The sequence below is a fragment of the Zea mays genome, chromosome 2 (assembly GCF_902167145.1).
Source record: "Zea mays cultivar B73 chromosome 2, Zm-B73-REFERENCE-NAM-5.0, whole genome shotgun sequence".
In the NCBI taxonomy this organism is placed as follows: Eukaryota; Viridiplantae; Streptophyta; class Magnoliopsida; order Poales; family Poaceae; genus Zea; species Zea mays.
This window is the reverse complement of record NC_050097.1, coordinates 47,669,935-47,676,365: the sequence shown is the minus strand read 5'-3', so window position 1 is coordinate 47,676,365 and position 6,431 is coordinate 47,669,935. Positions and strand designations below refer to the sequence as shown.

The 6,431-nt window shown below is 45.1% G+C and overlaps 1 long non-coding RNA gene across 1 annotated transcript; it reads right to left on the bottom strand.

The window, feature by feature from the left end:
- Positions 1–483: 483 nt before the first annotated feature.
- Positions 484–1,500, bottom strand: LOC103646396 (uncharacterized). The gene is made up of 3 exons (XR_562173.3): positions 1,366–1,500; positions 1,199–1,282; positions 484–610 (listed from the first exon to the last, which is right to left on the bottom strand). It is a non-coding gene; the product is annotated as an uncharacterized lncRNA (long non-coding RNA).
- Between the last annotated feature and the right edge of the window lie 4,931 nt (positions 1,501–6,431).

Sequence of the window (6,431 nt, the reverse complement as noted above, 5' to 3'; positions counted from 1 at the left end):
CATCAAATTGAGTCAGAATGCGAACAGAATCTTCTAATGCCCTCTCCTCTACCTTACACCAAAAAAAGAGAGAAGAATTAGCTGGATACAAGTAGTAGTAAGTGCATATCATAAAATATATGTCAATAGGGAGGAAAGAGAAGTCTTGGTTCAACAAAAGATTCAGAGTTTCAGACCGCTGAAGTGATCTGGAGATATCTGGAGGGTGCACATGGAATTTCTGCATAGCTGTTAGTAGATAGTGTTGCCTGTACATCATCTTGTCATGTTGTCTGTTCAGTACGAGCATGATGACATGGCTACATCATATAATAATTGGTAGATTCATCATATGATCTTCACCATCACTCGAACGAGTGATGATGTAACAAAAATATAGACCAGCAAAACTACATTTTGGTTTCCATGAGCGCTTTGAAACCAACAACTTATCATGATAGACGTCAGAGATGCATCCCCAAATAGGACTAAGAGTTCATTAACGAGGACAGTGCTTGAGGAAGCGTATGTTTTAAGATAGCTCAATCGTGGCATCCTGTACATGTTGCGGTCCTACATAGTTTATAAGAACGTTTTCTGGAATGGTCTTCCCAGGCCAAAATCCAGGAACCTGATAAGAAGAAACGGCACGAACATCAGAACAGACTGTAGAATATACATCCTCGCATGGTAAGTGACAACTGACAGACATCACCCTTCTTTGAAGAAACATCGTATAGGCATATCTCTGCCCCCACTTTGGAACTCTGATTTCTTTGAATGATGTCTGGTGTAGCTACTTACGGCTACGATAAATTGATACTGACTTCTGCGCGAGTAGGCAAAATCTGGAATTGCAAGCACGACTGACTGTCTCCAATTTCAAAGCGCTATATTATACACGAAAAGGATGAGGCCCAATTTTCATGAGAATGTTGGGCATACACATGGGCACTTGGCCACACACCCACAAAACTATCAGTGTGCTACTGCTCACTGCATAGAGCATGACCCACTGATAGCCTCATAAGTACATGATCACAGAAGCATGCACTCATTAGATTTGAAGTGACAAAGCTTAAAATGCATTGTTGTGCCAGGAATTGTTTCCAACATACCCAACCTCGTTGTCATATAAAGGAACCAATAATGCGTTTCGAAATTTCATATGGGTGTGCTCGTCCACGTGTTTGCAGCCAGTTTGCGCAAAAAGTGATACCTTAACACGTTTGGCGTACTCCTGTAGCGTGGATTGGTAGCACTCGTGAATGATGGAAGTAGGCACCTCCACGCTGAACTTAACCTGCGAAGAAATGGCACACAGAGGTGGCCGTAAAAAATCAAAGCGAGACAAGGAAGGGGAGGACGGAGGCGGCGGGGGCTCACACTGGATCCAGGCTGTGGCGTCTTGGTGACACGGAGCGAGTCTCCGCCCCCGGCAGTGGCCTCGCGGAGCTCCACAGCGACCGAGGTGACGGGGAGCCAGCGCAGCCGCCGTCGCGAGGACGTGGAGAGACAGCGTCAGAGAGATCAACGGCGATGGCGATGCGACGGTGCGGGGAGGCCGGGTTGGTCCCGGCAAGCGAGGAGAAGAAGAAGCGCGGGGAAGAGGGTTGGATCGCGGCCGTTGCGCCGCAACCGAGAGCCGCACCGCCGCCGGGGCTGCAGGGACGTCGGTGCCGGCGCCGTTGGAGGGGTTGGTCGCCATGGGGTGGGTGAGTGGGTGGGAGGTGAGTCGGAACGCAGATCCAAGAGCGGCGGACGCGGCTGAACCGTTCTACTGGATTGAATGGGCGTTTCGGGTCCACCCATCCACACGCGTCGTGACGCTAGCGCTGCAGGCCGCGTGAAACGCGGAGGGAGCCCAAACCCCAGCGCCTTTTAACTAGAAGTAATGTGTAGATTCACTCTGGTTTTTTAATAACCGATTTCTAGACTTAGTTTTTAGAAGAAGAAAAACTAGATAGATAGGGACGTTTAGATCCACTAGTTTTTAAAATTGGTCTCTAGTTTTTTCCTTCAATAATGACCATCGTACCCCTCCTTTGTTTAAAGAGCGTGGAGGAGTTTCTCGGATGAATGAGACGGTGGTCTTGTTTAGAGCATCTCCAATAGTGCTCCAGATTAGTGCCTTAAATTAAATTATAGGGCTAAGTCAAAAAAAGCCTTCCAATAGTGCCCTATTTATCAATTTTTTTTAAAAAAAATAAAGGGCACCTCCTAGAGTGCCACAAATATATTGCACCAAATAGACTGCCCTATCTCCTAATCCAAACAACCTGAATATTCACATGCTCCTCCCTCCGCTAACCAGCGCCGCCACTCCTCGTCACCCAGCGTCGCCGCCCTTCGCGACGCAGCGCCCCTCTGCCCTTCGCGATGCAGACCCGCCGCCCTTCATGACACAGCGTCGACCAAATCCGGTGATTCCTTCGTCTGCGCGATGCCCCGTGATCTTCCTCCTAGATCCAAGCACCCCGCTCCTACCAACACCGATGCAGCAGCTGAAAGGGAAATAGGCTTACACCTTTTCCTAAATTGATTTTGGTGGTTGAATTGCCCAACACAAATAATTGGACTAACTAGTTTGCTCTAGTCTATAAGCTTTACAGGTGCCAAAGGTTCACAACAAGCCAATAAAAAGACCAAAGATGGGTTCAAATAAAGAGAGCTAAAGACATCCCAAAAGGCACCCTAGTCTGGCGCACCGGACAGTGTCCGGTGCACCAGGAAACTCAAAGCTGAACTTGACACCTTCGGGAAAATGGGAGGTCGCTCCGCTATAATTCACCGGACTGTCCGGTTAAGCACCGGACAGTGTCCGATGTCACACCGGACAGTCCGGTGTGCCAGCTGAGCAATGGCTACTTCACGCCAACGGTCGACTGCAACCACATTAAATGCGCTACAGTGCGCGCCAGAGTCAGAGCACGCGCAGAAGGCGCACCAGACAGTCTATAGGATCTGTCCGGTGCACCACCGGACAGCCCAGAGGCCCCACCAGTCAGAGCTCCAACGGTCGAACCCTAACGGTCGGATGACGTGGCTGGCGCACCGGACAGTGTCCGGTGGCGCACCGGACTGTCCGGTGCGCCATGCGACAGCAGCCTTCCAACGACCACTTTTGGTGGTTGGAGCTATAAATACCCCAACCACCCCACATTCAATGGCATCCAAGTTTTCCACCTTCAACACATTATAAGAGCTATAGCATTCAATTCTAGACACAACCAAAGAGATCAAATCCTCTCCCAAGTCCGGAATCACTCCAAATCAAATAGTGACTAGAGAGAGCGACATTTGTGTTCATTTGAGCTCTTGCACTTGGATTGCTTTTTTTTTTCTTTCTCATTCTTTCTTGTGATCAAATTCAATTGTAACCAAGGCGAGAGACACCAATTGTGTGGTGGTCCTTGCGGGAACTTTGTGTTCCGTTTGATTGAGAAGAGAAGCTCACTCGGTCTAAGTGACCATTTGAGAGAGGGAAAGGGTTGAAAGAGACCCGGTCTTTGTGACCACCTCAATGGGGAGTAGGTTTGCAAGAACCGAACCTCGGTAAAACAAATCCTTGTGTCTCACTCCTTATTTGCTTGCGATTTGTTTTTCACCCTCTCTCTCGGACTCGTTTATATTTCTAACGCTAACCCGGCTTGTAGTTGTGCTTAAGTTTATAAATTTCAGATTCACCCTATTCACCCCCCTCTAGGTGACTTTCAGCAGCCATGGGACGACGCCCCACAAGTCTTACTTTCGGCACCGTGCCGCCTACCCAAGGGCTTGTAGGACCTGCAACGTCCAGGTATGACCATCCAACTTTGTCGCCTCTCGCTAATTTTTCCCCGGCGATAATTTCTGTCATTCCTCTCTCAACCCTGTTGTGAACCCCCATGCTCTTGTTCGTAGTTCTATGGATGCAAGGAACGCGCCAAAACCTCGTCGATCTTCATTGAATACTGTTCTAGGTATGATTGCTGGGGCCATCAAGGTGCTTCGCAAGATTCTGGAATAATCCCCACTGCACACACTGATAATTCGTGGATGTTTCCTGAGTACAGGTATGCTTCTTCATATGGACGCCCATCCCATTAGTTGTTTTCAACCCAGTGAACACATTTAAACAATGCATTTGTTCCACCGTAGCATGCATTTCAGGACTCAACTCCTTCAATATCAGTTTCGCCAGGTTCCTAAATTCAAATGTAGCTGCCAGAATTGTAGCGTGAAGCAAGCTCAATCTGAATTTGTATAGAAAAGATTTTTCATAATGACAAGGAAACAAACCTGAAATCTCTGCATCAGCCATGTATTTTTAGACTTGCTCTTGTCTGTTACTGTTTTACTGCCAATTTGCAAACGTACAATGCACTTTGGGTCAATGTTATAATTCTCAGTAGGGACTTCACCACTGCTTTGTTTGCACTATACTACAAGTGTACGAATGTTTTTGTAATAATGGATATATCTAATTTGTTTTGCAGCACAATACCCTCCCAAGGAAATTATTATACTAATCTGCTGAACCAAGAATGTGTAGAAGGGCTAGGCTCAGAGGACAATGTGGAAAGCGATAATGATTTTCCTGAGTCACCGGTTGTAGCTGACATGAGCTCACAAACACATTCAAAGGGAAGATCCAAAAAAAATTCTGAAGAGGAGGACATGTTGCTGATTTCAGCGTATCTAAATGTTAGCAAAGATCCTATTGCTAGAAGGGATCAGAAAGATGGTCGTTTTTGGGAAAGGATTGAAAAATACTATTGTGAGAATAAAACCTTTGAATCAAATCACAATTGGTCATCCTTGCGGCACCGTTGGACGACAGTCTCAAAGGAAGTGAGTATTTTCAATAGTTTCTATGAAGCCATTGAACGGAAAATGAAAGCGGGAAAACAATCAATGATAAGGTGAATAGTTTATTTCAGATCCTTTTAGTTTGAAACATTTTGATGACTGTTGAAAATAATGAAGTGTCAAATATGTGCTTCTTTGTAGATTGTCGAAGCAAAAGGTACATACCAAAGGTTAAGGAAGAAGGCTTTTTCTTTGTTTCATGCATGGAACATTCTTAGGCACGAGCCGAAGTGGGCCACAATCCAAGAACACAACATGACTGGAGATGGTAAAATTGGTGGTGAACTCAACGTTGCAAGACCACCAGGAAGGAAAGCTGAGAAGGAAAAGATGAGAGCAAGAAAGCGAGAAGATGACGAAATTGATCCTTTCATTGAAGAAGTTAAAAAAAATGAGAGAAGCAAGGTTGGAAATAGATAGAGACCAAAAAGGTCGTGAAGATCAGCTGTTGGAGATAGAGAAGAGTAGACTACAGGTAGAACGAGACCAACACGACAAGACAATAATGGATACCGACACTACCACGATGGACAACGAGTCAAAACAGTATTACAAGTTAATGAAAGAGGAAATTGTGGCTCGGCGTTTCAATAGTAGGCAGCCATAGTGTGTGTTCTGAGAAAGTCTTTTTTAGGTTGTGAGTCACTAGATTTTTCTAAATAAGGTCAGCTGTCATGTTTCTGAATAAGATAATAAATATTCCTGGATTTATTTGCAGTGTGATTGTGCTGAATAAGTCACTGAATAATATTCCTGGATTTTTCTTCATCGTTCTTTGTTCTCAGCGCTCTACTGAAGCAGAGTGTCGGGTTTGCCTGGGACTTGTGGTCACCCATATCCAGCCACTAACTAGTATGAATTTCTCTCGTGGGGTTGGGCTCCTAAAAACAGCGTAGCTATTTATTCAGTTTTGTAAATTCAACAAAAAATTGAACTAATAAGACAGAAATTGGTGAGTGCAACTAGAGATACAGAAAAACAACCATCATGGACCACACCGTGCACAACCAGTTGTAAAGAAGAAAAAATAAATTAACATCCATATTGTAATAGAATAAATGAAACTACTCATGATTCTCCATTTGTCCTCGACGCAACCATAGATGTTCAACAAGGTCTTCCTGAAGTTGATGGTGTACGTGAGAATTTTCGATTTCTTCACGCATCTGACCAAAGGACGTAAACTTTGAAGTCCCTGCTCGTGAAACTACATCCTTGACATCAGCATCATTCTTGTCATATGAGTCATATAAGCGGTCGTCATTACGTTCATCTTCAATAATCATGTTATGCATGATTACACATGCTATCATTATGTCTCGAAGTGTAGCTTCATCCCAAAATCGCGTTGGACCTCGAACAATGGCAAATCGAGCTTGCAGTACACCAAAAGCACGCTCAACATCTTTCCTCTGTGCCTCCTGAGCTTTAGCAAAATTCTTGTCCTTCACATTTGCTGGTGCCTTCTTAGTTTTGACAAATGTCGACCAAGTAGGATAAATCCCATCTGCGAGATAGTAGCCCATGTCATAGTTATGACCATTAATTGTGTACTTAACTTCTGGGGCTTCACCATTAGCAAGCCTATCGAAAAGAGGAGA